Source organism: Anarrhichthys ocellatus, unplaced genomic scaffold (genome assembly GCF_004355925.1).
Source record: "Anarrhichthys ocellatus isolate YVR2014 unplaced genomic scaffold, GSC_Weel_1.0 scaffold50, whole genome shotgun sequence".
Classification (NCBI taxonomy): domain Eukaryota; kingdom Metazoa; phylum Chordata; class Actinopteri; order Perciformes; family Anarhichadidae; genus Anarrhichthys; species Anarrhichthys ocellatus.
The window spans coordinates 1505291-1521837 of record NW_022280080.1 but is presented as its reverse complement, the minus strand read 5'-3'; positions in this window follow the sequence as shown (position 1 = coordinate 1521837).

Here is a 16547-nt window from a genome sequence, read left to right as displayed (position 1 = left end):
ACTACAATAACGCCCACAGCCCACTGTTACTCATTGATATGTGAAGGACAATATCAGTCGGCCACATCATCAAAGTGTTTCAGCACATCAGTGTAACACTAAATATATTTAGATATTAATTATATTGCAGTGCGTGTGAGCCCCACAGCCATACTCTCTCTGTAGTTGTGAGCTGTGTAAGCTGCCTCCCGTCTTCTTTGTCATCCTGTCACTGTGTTTCTGCTCTCTGCAGCTCAGCAAGAGTGAATCACGGCCGCCATGTTTATGACAGTGACTGTCTTCCAACTCTGCTCTCTGGACGTGTAATTTACCATGACAAATATGAACAAAAATGCCACGCTGGATAAATGTTCACAGAAAGAAGAAAGAGTCTTGACTGTGGCATGCGGTCGGTCAAGGACTGCCAGACATTGAAATTAGAGTTATTTATTAGATGATGTCAGGGAATTTAATGAAAAGGCAGGCAAATCATATTTTATTCACATGCATTGGGTATTACAAGCAGTGGGAATAGCTACAGATGTAAAACCTCTCAATGGTTCTGAGAAAGAACACAGTATATGGATGGAATGACAAGCCTCTCTTAACCCACATACCACTTTGAAGACAACACTGATCTGCTCAAATGCAATTCTGAAATTGAAACACGGATTATTCACTGAAAACTGAAGCAGGCTTTTTTCATTTTTGTCCGTTTTACGCTGATTGTTTAGGCTCCAAAAACTTCTGTTTGATTTCAGAGCAGATTCACTTCAGTCCCTCAGTTCAACCAGCGAGCTGCTGCCCCTGCTCGGATGAATGGGTCGGTTCCACGGACACACAGAGCACCAGAAAGCTACAAAATGTTTTGCTCCACATGAGGGACCTCTGACTAACTCCAGCAGTGGGACGACCTCTTAAACCACGATGACAAAATAACCCAGTTTCATGTTTTAAAAAATACAATATGGAGCAGGCGAAAGCAAGAGAAGTAATGTTATCTCAGTCTGTTATCTCTTTGTGTCTTCTTGAGCTTGACATAAATATCATAATACTGAGAAGATAAAGACGTCAGTGTGGTAGCTGTATGAATATTACAGACGTCCCCTTCATATAAATATATAACAGGTGACAAATGAAAGAAAGACCTGAATAATATGCCTCAATGACTCTGCTGATAAAGATTATAGTGATGGAATATGTGTACGTGTGTGTACATTACTGGTATATGTATGAGTGCAGAAACACAACAAATGCAGATGCGGGCATACAGGGCCCAATCCAAATCTCCACACTCACGGACTCACGGACTTTAAGGCGCGCTCCCGCAGAGTACGTGAGGGTTTAGGGCCGCCCCACTGTCATTCATCCAGTGTTTCTCTCTGGTAGACATCTTGAGCCCTTTATGAACCCTTTCCGTAAGTCAGCATTTCTGCAGACTTTGCCCAAACAAAGAGGACGACACAAACGTGTGTTCAGCCTGGAATATTACATTTACTCAGAAACATTAAGGATTAAAGATTGAACATAAAACCACACAATGAAAGCAGAGATTATATTTCACAGATTTATTCATCAAACATTTCATTTTGTCATTGAAGCTGTTTTGAGAAAATCAAGTAAATGGATTATTTGAAGTTACCTCTCATCTTGTGATGAAAGAGCCTGAAGACGTTTAAATCAGGGAGTACAAAGTTTAAAATAAATACACACAATTGTACGTAATATTTTTTGACATTGTCATAGTAACGTGATATGCTGCAGCAAAGTGCTGTCCCATTCGTATTTACACAATTTGAAGCCCTCACAGTCTCTCACACTCACCCACGTACCAGGTGACGTCAGTAAGTCCTTGAGGGTTCAGGGTTGAGGGCCTTAGGGGGACGTTGGGATTGGGCTAAACTGTCTCACCAAATGGCATATGAATGACACGCCAATTTCTGTCATTCTGTGTGCTATCGCTACACATTTCTTGATTTTTGCATATCATTCTGGTCCTTCCATCCACCCATTATCTTCAGCCAGGTCTCTGCAGGCTTAGCAGGGTATTCTAGACGTTCCTCTCCCCAGCAACGTTTTCCAGCTCCTCCTGGGGGACCCCGAGGTGTTCCAAGGCCAGACGAGATATATAATCTCTCCACCGTGTTCTGGAGCTACACGAAGGCCTCTTCAGTTGGACGTGCAGAGAAAACCTCTGAAGGAAGGCATCCAAGAAGCATCCTGATCAGATGCCTGAACCACCTCAGCTTTTAACACAAAGGAGCAGCGGCTCTCCTCCTACAAAGGAAGCTTCTATCCACACGAAGTCAGTCACTACTTCAAGCTCGTGACCATCGGTGAGGGTTTGAATGTAGATGGACTGGTAAATTGAGAGCTCCCTTTTCACCACAACGATCCGGTACAACGCCTGAATAACTGCTGATGCCACACCGAACAGCCTGTCGATCCATGACCTCAGACTTAATCCTGACTCAAATCCCGACTGCTTCACACTCGGCTGCAAACTGTCTCAGTTAGTGCCGATGGAGCCAAAAGAACCACATCATGTGCAAATAGCAGAGATTCAATTCTGAGGTCTCTAAAGCAGAAACTCTCCCCCACCCTGCTGCACCTTGAGAATCCAGTTGTCCCCAGTTCTGTTTGCATTTCATTTCAAGCCTCTACAATAGGGGCTCGGAGTCAGTGCTGCCAGAGTCAGATGAATCTGCATAAATAGCAGGAGACACAAGGCATGAAGGGACATTGGGGTGGATCAAACACAGGACTTCCACCCAGGAGGCCACTGTGTTTGTTCCATGTGAATTAAAAAGTCAACCGCTGACTACGTATGAAAGTAACTTTATTTCCATTACAAAAATCTTTATTTTAACTCAAACAACGGCCTTGTCCTAAACCAAGCCAAGTCATTTTGATGTTGAACTAAGTCACATTGTAAACCTTGTGTTTAACACAGCCACCATGCGTCCGCATGTGACGCATTGGGGACGGGAATGTGCCGTTAAACGACACACGATGTGGGCATAGGTTTTGTGCTATTACACCTTCCCATGAGATCACCTTATTATGTTTCATTAACCCTCAGCTGTAAGTGAGCGGCTGCATCTAACAAATTTGCGGACAGAATAATATCTGAACCGATGCACAATCAGAACCTGTCAGCGGCAAAAACAAGTGGACGTAAATGACGGTGCCGGCTTCCCTGATGGGATGACATTGCAGCACGTTTAGCTTAATGCAGCTTAATGCAGATTTAACTCATGAGATTATTTCTGCCTCCAAAGGAGGAAGAATAATTCCCTTTGTTTTCAGCACTTCGGCAAGAAATCAGTGAATCATTGGTATTGATCCCAATGAAACTCCCATTATAGTCATCTTTCTGTTTTGGCACAGTGACTACCTATTTCCCATTATTAATGTCAAATATAGACTCTCCCAGTGTTGTTTAATGATGGCTTTCTCATGTGGTAGTCAGTGTAGGAAGGCTGTCTGCTGGAAGCTGCTTCACTGCCCTGCAGTGTGCGCTCCGTTTGTGGTGGATCTGATAAATCTACACTTGCAGGCATGGGCCCCAAAAATTAAGTTCTACAAGAGTGCAGGACTGGTACTGAGTGGAAAAACAATTCATGCTTAATTTCCAAAATACAGGTGTTGGCCACATAAAGCTTCTTTTTACAGTAAATAAACAGATGTATAAGTACATTTTTTAGGAATTTAGATAGATAATTTAAGTAGTTTAAACGTCGGTATCATAAACAAGCTGTGAACACAACATTGACATATCATCTCCGTTTAAAGGGCCTGTCCTCAGCATCTCAGGGGATCTATTAGCAGAAATTTAATTTGATATTCATAAGTAAGTTTTCATCACCTGACACTATGAATCATTGTGTTTCTGTTAGCTTGCAATGAGCCCTTCATAGGGAGCAGCTCCTCTTCATCAAGTCCTCTGTGTTGCACCGCCATATTTCTACAGTAGCCCAGAACAGACAAATTAGACACTGGCTCTAGAGAGAGCCTTATTTACAATCCATTTTTACATCAACTGAAGGCCACAGTGTTTATCCAACATGCTTGTGAAACTGTGGTACCACGGATTTGCACTCTGCTGCTTATGTTACGGCAGTCTTAGCAAGGGAGGAGTGACCATTAATTGCCACTACATCCTACAAGCTGTCTCTTTACAATTGATAAAATCTGATATATTAGCACAAAGTTGTCTATATTTACATATCCAGCAGAGAGAAGTTATGGTTTGGTGAATGTATGTCAAACATTTACTTTCTTTGTGGCTCTTGTTTAATCCTGAGGTAGTTATCAGGCGTTTAAACTGCTTCCTGCTCTGTTCTGTGGGTTTTTAGAGCTTTTTCACTGAAAACAATTGCCTGCTGCAGCTGAAAACGAGTAGTCTCATACAAGTAGTCATGTGATCCCTTGTTAATATATAAAGCTATATTCCTGTGCTGCTTAAGAGAGGTGTGCCTCAATTACAGGCTTGAACATCAAATGTTGCCATCAACAGTGCACGTCACCTTCATGTGTTTTATTCCACATTTAGTGCAACAAAGCGCTGAAACCCAGATGAGGAGAAAAACTCGCTTGAGCCGATTATTTGCATGAAAAGTGCTATTCAATCAGACGAGTCGTTGACCTTTGGAGAGGAAACCGAACAACTGGGATGACACTGAGGTTCCCTTGGCAACCAACAACACACAAAGCGCCGCTGCACTCTTTGTGATTAGTAACTGAAGAGAACGTGGGGACAAGAACGAGTTAAATGGAATTAAATAAAAGAAGAGAAAGTGGAGGAACTCCTTTGATTAGTCTGCTGTACACTGTGACACAGCAGAACAATACATGTGATGCACATGAACGCTCACACTCCTATTGTTAAGATGTACTGCACGACTCATCCTGCTGCCGTTTGCCACTAACATAGCTACGCTGCATCAAGCTTTCAGCAGCAGGCGTTCTACTTAACACATGCTAATCAACTACGCTAACACGTCATAGTTGCCATGGAAATAAGTTCTATATTCATATTCCTTCCACCGCAGAGATCAGACACATCTGGCAGAATGTAAGGAAGACAACACCCGAGTGCAACACCTCCATCATGTCTGTTTAGTTTTTTGATATGCTCACATAGCAATAGCATTTGGCTCTTAGCTACACTCCGCCTGCAGCTTCTAGCATCAGAGCCTTGGGATTAGCGGAGGTGCTAGACAGGAGCCAAAAACAAATCCTCTCACACACCTCGCTGTCTCTTTCTCTCCTGTCATTATCAAACACATCCAGAGTGCCAGCCTGGCCCTCAGGATGAAGTGCAAGTATGCAGTAACATCCAGCGTCACACTGCAGGCCGGTAAGATCAACCCTATCACCAGTGTGAGGTTTGAAATGTGCTGGATGTGAGATCAGATGAGGAACTGTCCTGTTGTGGCATCTTAACTTAGCAATGTGAGGACGGAGTCACTCTGGATCTTGTTGTCTTCCCAAAATCCCGACAGAACAAGAGGACGGGCAGATGAATCGATTCGATGACCTTAACGAAACAGGTACAAATCAATCACTTCTATGTTATTTACTGATAGTAATTTAGTGACATAGAAGCATCTTTCTGTACAGTGTGATCTGATGCCTTCATGCAGAAGTAGCACAATGTAAAATGAAGTGAATATTGTCTGAATTCCTTGAGCTGCTTCAGTGTCAGGGTCCGGTTCCGTCTATGCCTGCTCGCTGTCACCCAGACACGGCCTACAGCGACACCTGAGTAGAATAGAGCTATTCCTAATGTTACTGGTAACGCCCGTGCTTTTCCTACTAGGACAAGTCTAAATGTCTGCTGCTTGTCATTTGGAACAATCTAACCAGTGTTTCATTGCATTTGTACTGTGCACTTCCCTTTTATTACATTTTATTTGAGTTTGTATGTATATTTATTTCACTATATGTCGCACACCTATTAATCACTGCCCTAATCTCTGATTTGTTTTTGCAGTGATTCCGATGGGTCTGCTGTCATGTTCATGGACAGCTGGTACCCAAGTCGGAAAAACAAAACTAGTCAATAAGAGCTTTGAAGGTGGGATTTAGAATTCAAAATGAATATTCATTTAAAGTTGAAAGCGCACCTCCTGTATTTCTCCCGATATATGACTCATTTTCACATATTTGTTTCCTGTACTGGATGAGCCTTGGCATGCTGGTTTGAGCTGCGAATGCTGAATTATCCTGTATTGTTTCTGGAGAATTAAATGTAGGCTGTTGCAGTGTACTTATTATTGTATTATTTGTGTCCCATGGTAAATGGTCTTGTACTTGTAAAGTAGTCTTCCGAACACTCAAAGCGCTGTCATCATTCACACCCATTCATACACTGATGACCATGCAAGGTGCCACCTGCCCATCAGACGAACTAACATTCATACATTGCAGGAACAGCTTGCGGAAGCAATTAGGGGCTAAGTGCCTTGCCCAAGGACACATGGACATGGACTAGCGGAGCCGGGGATCGAACCTTCGATCCTCTGATTGAAGGACGACCCTGCTCAACCACTGAGCCAGAGTCTCATAGAAAAAGTCTTTCAGGGGAGGACCCCCAGCTTTAGTTTAGAAATGCTCTCCATTTTTGAGGTCTCGAAGTTGGCAAGTATGGCGACGACGCCGTTGGTCTGGACGGCGTTATCAGCTGTAACCGTGTGAACGCAGAGCAGCTCAGATAACAACACACACAGAGAGAGAGTGATTTAATGCTCTGTTCAGGTAGACATTGCTCCTCTATATCTTTAGCAAATAGTTGTTTCATGCTATATTAATTCACCTTTTATTGTTTTGGGAATATGATTACTATTACATTAACATCTGCAATTATATCTTTTTATTTCAAAGCCATGTACTGACGAGTTAACACAATGTTTGCCAGTTGTTATGCTATCATATCAGTTGTTACATGTCTGGTCTTTGACCTGTAAGACACTGGAGAGCCCAGATATAAACAGACAGACACCTGTACAGAGACACAGGAGGAAAGATGGGTCATTCAGCCGTCCCAGCTCAGACAGGAGGACAGACCTTTACTCCAGGAAGCAGAACAGCAAGGCCTGAGCTCTAACCACCCACTCTCCACATGCAAGCTACTGGCTGTGAAAAACCCAATCTGTCCAACTTTGGCCACAGGAACAGGGAGGACACAGACTGCACCGCGCTAATGAAGACCACTACATTCACCTTGTGTGCACACATTCAATTATTTGATCATTTACGATGACAAATCTAAATGAATTCTCCCCATATGGACATGATCCACATAACCATGCCATACCATAACCATTACATGTTCACTGTGATAATATTGTCTTAGCTGTGGTTTCTTCACTTGGATTCAGAAATTGTGGTCATCGCAGGAAGTGAGCACTGTGGCCAATTCCAGCTGGCGATCAGAATCCATAAAAAAATTAATAACAGAATTTTACTGCAGTCAATTTATGGTTTATTTCATTTCCATACATGTGTGTTATTTTGGATGTGGTTACTGCCACTGAATTAAATGCATGAAGAAGTTTCACTAACATGACATGGTTCCCTATCCGACACTGTTGGCCCCCCTCCACTTCTCGTAATGTGGGAGATGTAAACAGGAAGTATAATGTTGCCATGGAGTCAGTGAGTTATGTCAGAGGGCAGCCAGAGCCTCAGCAAGAAGACACTGAGGTCACATCACTCACCCTTTCTTAACACTTTGGGGCGTCAGCAATATGGGGTGTTTCCTAAGTTGATTTAGTATCTAAAAAGCTGCACTTATTTATATCTTATCAATAATGGAGTAAATTAATATGTCTATTGTCCACAGGTTCTCACTCCAAACTTGTGAAATACGGCATTGTGGTCAGTGGCCATACACTTCAAACTGTGGCGCTCTACGTACCCCTCTAGTGTCAGTTCTACATGTTCAGCTGTCTCTTCAAAATAAACTTCTGTGTTCACTGAACACAACTTGGTTTGCTTTTTAAGCAACCAAACTACTTGGTTGGGTGTAAGAAAAGATTGTGAGTTTGAGTTTAAATAAGTACATTTGTTACATTTTAAAGTGGATTTAGTCTCCGTAACGTCAGTTATGTATGTAACGTAAACGTGACCAATTGAACAGTAACTTACACGACAACATTTTACAAACTTAACGTGACATTTCCTTATGACAAAATACATAACGAATCAAATATCAACTTCAACTAAACTTAAAATAAGTTTCACAGAGGATCTTAATAGCGATTGTCAATTGTTTGCGTGACCAGTGGCCTGGCTGTTCACACCACATTACATTTATCTGCGTTGGTACACAAGAGATTCTGCTCCTCTGCTGTTGTCTATGGAGCTCATCTCTGTCTTTGTGTCTGCTTGTCACTCTGCTGAGACTAAACCGACAAATAAGTTGAATAACTACGTAATTACAAAAAACACAATCCCAAACAGCAAATGTAATGGATTGGATTGAATGTGATGGTGTGGGAGGGGAAATGGAAACTTCATGAGAACAGCAGGGACGGAGGGGAGGTGAGTCAAAAAGCATGAGATGGATATTCACAGTCATTTATACTTTAATTCTTTGTTTTGGTTTATAAGCCGCCAGGTTTCCCCAAAGTGACCAAAATATGAATATGTATCAATATATATTAAAAATAGATGAATGCAGGGCTAAATGCTTTTTAAATGGGAATATTTTCATATCAACAAATAAGTAAATAGGTCATTCAGTATTTTTTCTTTTTTCCTGAGGGGTTGCAGGCATGTTGTGGGATCTTGGACTCCTGGCTACAAGCCTGTGGGCAGCCTTGAAAGCCCTAAACATGTTTATCCTGTTACACTGAGTCTGATCACGTACTACATTAGTTAGTGTTTCAACTTTATCCTGATAAAGGGCTTGTTGTTCTTGTTCAATTTTGAACACCGCTGCTCAAAAATGTCATGCTGCCGGTCGCCTGTGCTGTTTCCTGCCAAATTGGGATCCAAGCTGCGTTATTTGACGTGTTGGGACTAAAAACACGGTGACACAGGACACACACACACATGTTTATTCGAGTTACTTCGGTTGTTTCACCATCCCCACTTTCCGTTACGGAGGATGGTAACTACAAATAACTGACAGTGATGCTCTTTGGTAACTGGGAAAGCTGCCGATAGCTATCGGGAAAACAAAAGCGTCCCTTTTCCTGTTTTGGGTTGAGCATTGGTCGACCCACTACCTTCGTGCCGTAAATGCAGCCTTCGTTTTCAAGGGAGATGGCACACGGTGGCAGACAGAGCTGCATAGTGAAAGCGAGGCTTATAGGGAACCAGTCTAAACGGTGACGGTGTCATTATTCTCAAGCCATTACATAAAGCTGATTCTGATTCTGACATTGCAGAGTCAACATTTACTTTATAATGACAAGTTAAAGGAAACTTGTCTATTGCCCCTTTAAGCATTCAAAAGCTGCATTTAAACATGAAACTATTTTATTGTAACACATTACAATGTGTTGTAAGCAGGTATAGGGGTTTATTAATGTATTTGTCAACCATACCTCCTATTGTGGGCATTCATTTGTTTGTATTGTGACAATAATACAAACAAATGGGGTACTTTCTATACAATTAGGCATATTCATTGTCAAATATTTTGTAATTTTCTAGAATTTGTCTGTGAAGACACATTTCAGTAAACTGCCAGCAAAATCAATAACTGACATAGACCTGCAGTATGTGACAGTACAGTAACGGTGTGTGTTGATTACATCAGACAATAGTGATTGCAACAGAGTGTACCCAGAACATGCTGGTATTGTAACCCTCTGCTGTGGGAAACCATTGTTAAACCATGGTGCAGTGCTCATCTGACTTTGCTCCACCTGACTTGAGTCCTGAGATCAGTTGATTAAACTTATGCACACTGAAAGTTGTCATTGAGGTAGACAAGGAAGCGACATGTCACAATTGATGGACCATGGCACAGTAAAACGGGGAAAAGAAAAACCCTTAAATAATCTGTAGATCTTGCCATCTATCATCGTAGAAAGAGCTGTGAGCTCTAGTGCACTTTGTTCCTTGGATGAGAGACTCACATTCTCCATGGAGCCGCTTGATGAAATACAGGTTAGATAACGCTCTTCTGTATACTTCACCTGCGTGAAAACAACATCTTCTGACTTACTGCCCGAGAATCTCCGGGCAGGAGCCTGAAGAGGTCGCTTCAGATTAAACGAGGGATATTCACACATGAGCAAATGTACGTGTCATGTGTTGTGTTGATGGGGAGCTACGCCGCACCGTGTGTTTAGCGGGAGACTCGAATGTGCCGCGACAAGCGGTACAACACAAGGTGTTTTCCGCCTTCAGTCCGCGGCGCAGCAGACACGTCCGCCGGAGGTTGCTGTGACCTCATCATTGACGTATTATGAAGATCAAGTGTCGACGCTGAGTAAATGCCACAGTGTAGCAGGGGAGTTTATAAAGATCAGCCTTTTCCATCAGATGCCGTAGAAATCTATCCTCCCGACTGGGGTCGAATGCTACGTGCACGCCACTCTTTAGTTTTGGAGTGACGAATGGTTGCTCTGTGCAAATATCAGGACAGTTAAAGAGCACACATATTTCTAAGTCTATTTTTTCCTGAGATTGCTGTGACTGAATAAAATCAGATTCATGGATGTGGTAAACCCCTCCCATCTGGGACTTCAAGCTCCCTCTGCTCATCATATCCTCTGTGTAGTTTCCCAGGAGGCATCCATGGTGTCTACCTTGACATCCAGTGACACGGTGACCTACCTTTCTCTCCTGAATTTTTCATCACTTTAAGGAAAGTAGGCAGTAAGTTGTTGAGGCACAGTGAACGCTGGCATATATACGTATCTGCACCGTGTTCTACGGATCCAAAACCTGGTAATCAGATTTCACTTTTCACTTCATTGTTCAGTCTGGCATCGTGTTCACGTAGCTGATTTCTGTTTGGAAGCTAAAGTTATTTTGACTTGGCAGATGCTGTCCGAAGGGACTTACATTGATGTCTGGCACAAGGACACTCACAACACAAACCCTACATGAAACCCGAGCGTCACTGTGTTAAGTGGCGTATTCGTGCCACCAACGACGTTTTCAGTCAGCGCAGAGGTGGTAACTGATGACTTAACATTACAATAATGAATACAAATATTTTATTATAATTGATCAGATTTCTTTGTGTATCCACTCATAGTGATGCACTTGCAGACAACTATCACACAACTCTGTTGTTTTTCTCAACTATGAAGCATTTTACACCGTTTACAAACTGCTCAGCACCAAACAGCAAACAGACACAGTTAGCAACTAGCTGGTGAACATACTGCAGCAGCTAAAGAAACACATTCGCTGTCGGAAGCTCCGGCGGGAGGAGGAGAGCTCTGCAGCGTCTCCTCCTCCGGCCAGGAACAGAGCTTCGCCTCGCTGCTCCACCGCTCCCCGCTTGGAGCCAACACCGACAGCACTCTGTTAGAGACGCAGTCTGTATCGCTGGGTATCTGGAGGGAAGGGAGGCACGGGTGGACCGAAACCCAGCACCAGATGAATGCTAATGTTGCTTCATGTCTGCATGTAAAGAGGCAACTGTTTGTTCAAGATTTTTATGTAGTTTGAGAAATATGCAGATTAAAGATGTTTTATTTCTGTAAGTCTTACAATAGCGTCACAGAACTGCTCTCCTCCAGGGTTGTTGCAAATTGTGAGGCCAACTTTTGTATTGCTATTTTTATGGTTCTGCCCGAGCAAGATGATATTCCCATTCTATATCCTACTGGCTCTAGCTTGATTCCAGACATCAGAATTCAAGTACGTCTGGTGTTGTGCTCATTGACAGTTTCATGAAGTCAGAGAAGCAATCAACCAATCACACCTTTGTCGGCGGGATCTTTTCAACTGAGCTGGTTCCCAATGTGTCTCATATGAGCCAAGAGGGCTTTACATGTTTTCTGAACGATATGGCGTGAGCATAAAAACGTGGATTTCATCTGCTTGAGCCAGAAAGTGCGGATGATATCGGTGCGGGTGTGAGTGTTGCTGTAAGTCAATTTAAAGACATAGCTTGTGAATTGGAATATTCCTTCTTATCAGTACTACTGCTGCCTCCATGATTGGGTTGGATCAGTCACAAAATAACATTCCTTCAAAGCAGAAAACTGATAACATGATCACAATGTCCCACCACATTATCACGCTGGTTCAGTTGCTTCAGTTGTTTTTCAAACCGGGGAAATGGCCGTCAATCAGCACAACAGCAGCACTCTTTCAATCACAAAAACAAAACAACATGAAACAGCAGGTAGATGTGTATGGTGGCTCAGAGGCCAGTGGCTCCTCACCCAAGGCCCAAAAGAAACATGCATAAATAGAATGATAACAGCAAACGGAAAAAGGGAATTATCATGTTAGGGTGATTTAAATCATTTTGAAGGGGAAGGACACGGACGTCACGCTCAGCTGAAAAAAATGATTAAAGTATGCATACCCTAACCCCGAGAGTGAGAGCGCTGCTCTTACTCAGGCAGAGGGGAGAAGAAAGGAATGAGAAATCTACCAGGGAGGCAGCAGGGAGATCGGGCCGAGCGGAGAATGGACTTTCAGCATGTGAAGTTAGCTTCCCCGCTGTAAGTTACAGCCGCTCTGCTGAAGAGAATATAAATAGTTCCCTCTACTTTTATGCCCCTGGGTTAAAACCTTGCACAACAGGGATATAAATTATAGCTTTTGTCAGACCATAAAAAACATGTTTCTTGATGCTCTGGCTGTGATTATTAGACAAACCAGAGGGCGGTGAGAACGGTGGGGTGGTTTTTGCTCTTAAAAAAAAGCCTAATATGTCTCTACAGTCGTGTGATAATGGTCCATGTCAACGAAGGCTAGCAGTGGAGGATGAATCCAGAGTCTACTCTACGCTTAATCTACATGTAATTAAATGAGACAAAGTTTTGGCAGCAGCTGGAGCTCGGAGGTTCAAAATACTGCTTGTGTCATACAGCCATAAGGAAAGATTATTGTTTTTTGTTTCACGTTTTATGGACGTGCTCCATACAACTACATACACAGACAGAAAAACATCATCTGTCCTCATCGTCTTTGCAGCAGACCACTGCTTTGTGGTAACGGTGTTTGTGTTGTCGTTGGAATGCTGCATGCACAAGTGTCTGGTTCTCAAAGAAACCGTCTCATCCTCAGATTGTGAACATCCCCTGCAAGCGCAGAGTAAAAAGGTCGCCTGCTAATCAGAAACCTATTAGCCCAGAGGTGTACAAAAGCTCTTTTGACAGAGAAGACAATTGTGTGTAAATGCTTACTTCCTGCATTATGTATGTGGACTCTTTCCTGCATGTTTGCAAATGCAAAACACAGCTGTTTGCACACACATGAAAACCATTGGGGATCTAACAGCCTTTACATGAAGCTCATCAATCAATGTGCTTCAACTACAGCGGTCTGATCCGTTGGAGTGGTGTCAGTCAAGGACCGGAGGCTACATTCCTTTAAAATCAGCTACTACATGTTGCATTTTCAAAATTAGCTTTTCAAACTGTGATACCTTGTTTTTATGCGAATTATCAATTTGTGCATGAAAATAAATAAAACAATTGGAAAAGCAAAGAGAGTTACTGTGCTTGGCTTAGGTGGAAAAGTTTGAAATTGAAAGAGAAGACAGGATGAAATGGGAGAAGATTAGTTTTTGATCAAAACATTCATGTTTTGATTTCACTCCGTTGTCTTTCTATCACCACCGTGGCTGAACCAAACCCCACAGAGCACACATGATGGATGTATGGATGGATAGATAGATGGGTAGATGAATAGATTGATGGATGGGTAATGTACAAAAACCTGCACACTACTTACAACACAATAACCAATAAATATACAAAATCATACATAAAAACTAATTAAGTATGTGAATCTTGGGACACAACATAAATGTATTTGCATGGATGGTGTTTTATTTCACTGCTGCAGCTTCTTAAATGTTCATTAGCTACGTTTGGGACCGTCTCATCTCCTGCGTGGGAGTCAGTCCTGCATGGTTAGAAAAGCATACATCTCACCTTTGTATTGATTTGGAATATGGCGGCCATCTTCCTCGCCTCATTGTGGTGTGCTGAGCCGTAATGAGCTCATTACTGTCCCCCGAAGTCGGAGAACGCCCATTGGTAGTCAACGGTTGGTGAGAACCGCAGATGTTATATATGTTTTAAAGTTCCACAAGAGACACAAAGGTGAGATTTAAGCTTTATCACAAGTGTTTACAAAGAGGATTTTATCCGTATGAGAGGACTAACTGGCTGGTTTGGCAAATGTACATCTAGTACAAACCCCTGAGCATTTCTGCAGGACCGGACCTGTCTCCCTTGCAGTGGAGGAGACAGTCCTAATCTGGGCTACGAGTTCATCAGAGTCCCCTAAGTGTTGGGACTGATGAGGAACTCGTGCCACTCTCAGTCATAACCTCTGCTCTTGCCCAGAGTTGAAGTCTTTTTTGGAAGTATCAAACAAAGTTTTCTACTGAAATTGTGACTAAATGAGAAAAGATTAATTAAATGGTTGAACTATGTTATATTTGTAATGTCCTCTTCCTTTTCATCTGATACATCCACACATCGGGTGCAGCACCATCCAAATATTCTGTAACTGTTGTTGGACCGATTGGACATAATGCTGATTAAGTATTTTTTTTTTTAAATAATGAATGCCATCTTAGGTGGGAAGCAGCGATGAAATGTCAGGATGGATCTAACTGATCCATTAAATCAGCGTAACAAAGTGAATCTGTTCACATAAAAGTTAGTGGAGGAAACATATTCTTTCCCTTTTATATTGTGCTGAAATTGGCTGAAAAGAAGAAAAAAAAAGTATGAAAACAAAGTAGTATTGTTGGCTTCACTTTTGCTGTATTTTTCTGCCACCAATACTGTAAATGTGTTGTTCAAAAATGCCATAGTAGACATTTCCTAAATGTGCTCCAATAACAGTTAGCAATCGTTCCTGCTATACTTAGATATGCTACATCTGTTCAGAGGTTAACATTACTATGTAAGTCACAATAAATGTGTCAAAATCTTCAGGGACACAGTACATTGTATAGAATCATGGTTCCTACAAGGAACTTTTATTTTCTGCCGCTGCCGCCTCTGAGCCGCAGTGAGTTCCAGTTCCTGCCGGGCCACCATTCGAGTCCTGTCCCCCGGAGCCCTCCAGTCCATCCGGACTGTTTTGGTGCCCAGTAAAATACCTTGTTTTCAACTTCACCTTGTCTCCAGTGTCTATCTCCGCACCTGAGTCTTTACTGTACCTCAGTTACAGTTGGAGGCCCTGCTGCTGAGCTGATAGAGTTTCTGGGGAATTTTCATGATTTTGTCTGATTTCATTGTTTATATCTCTGCCACGTGCTGCCCCAAAGTAACTTTGGTGTTATTCTTTCGATATACACAACATTTAGCATCCCAATGGAAAACGTTCCTAAGTTTATCAATGTGAATATATCCTTTCATCACATACTGTAGTCCTTGCTGTCAGCTTCTTGATTCTTTTGGACCAGCTTGTCCAACCGTAAATAAAGGGCGTGGGACTGCCAAATGACAGAGGAATGATCCGACCATCAACAAGGGTGTGTCCTATATTCCCTTAAGCAGTGCTTGAAAATGTGCAGCACAGCACCATGTAGCATAAACATACATACACTGGTCCCATAGAGTCAATGCAGTCACACAAGGGACCAAAGAAGGCCCCGCATGAGGTCAGTGCAGGAGAAAGGAGTACGAGGAACAGCTTTTCTCCAGATGAACTATTATCAAGTATTTATGGTGTCAGCAAGGACCCAGTAACTCAGACAGGCGGTGACAAATCGTTCACACAAGAACCCCTTCTCCCCTTCTTCCGCCATACCAAACGAGGGAGCCATTAGAGAGGAAACAAAGCGTTTAACCTCAAGGAAAACACACAAACAGACACAGGCTGGCACTAGCAGAGGAAACCTGCACACATTCAAGTATGGCCACACAAACCTCCGCAGGAATCACACACACCCCGAGAAAATCTTTTAGAGATGTACTGCACATTTGTATGACAGTGTTTTTAAAGTTGCAGATTCTTGTGTTTTATCTCACAAACCAGAGCTGCTTTAAAAACCAATATTGATCTCTTGCCTCCTTAATGCATCACTTGGTACCTCTTGGTTTAGAGCAGGGCAGATTAGCCAGGGCTGCAGACATTAACATGTTGCCTTCACTAACAGCTGTCAAAGTCTTGATTCCAATAATGTTTCCTGTATGTTTATATGAACTAATTCAGTAAAATGACTGAAGCAGAACACTTCCATGGGAAGAAAATGTCATGTAAATATGCTCTTGTATCATGACACAAGTCTCTTTCAGATGGAATAAAAGGACATTTCCCATTCAGGTTTGTATACTGCAGTAGCATTTTCTACTGGTTTTCACTCAAGTGGTTATTTTTGTGGTATTTTTGCACATCTAAGGTTCAGACTGCAGGCAAATATCATCTGTTTCTCGAATCACATCATT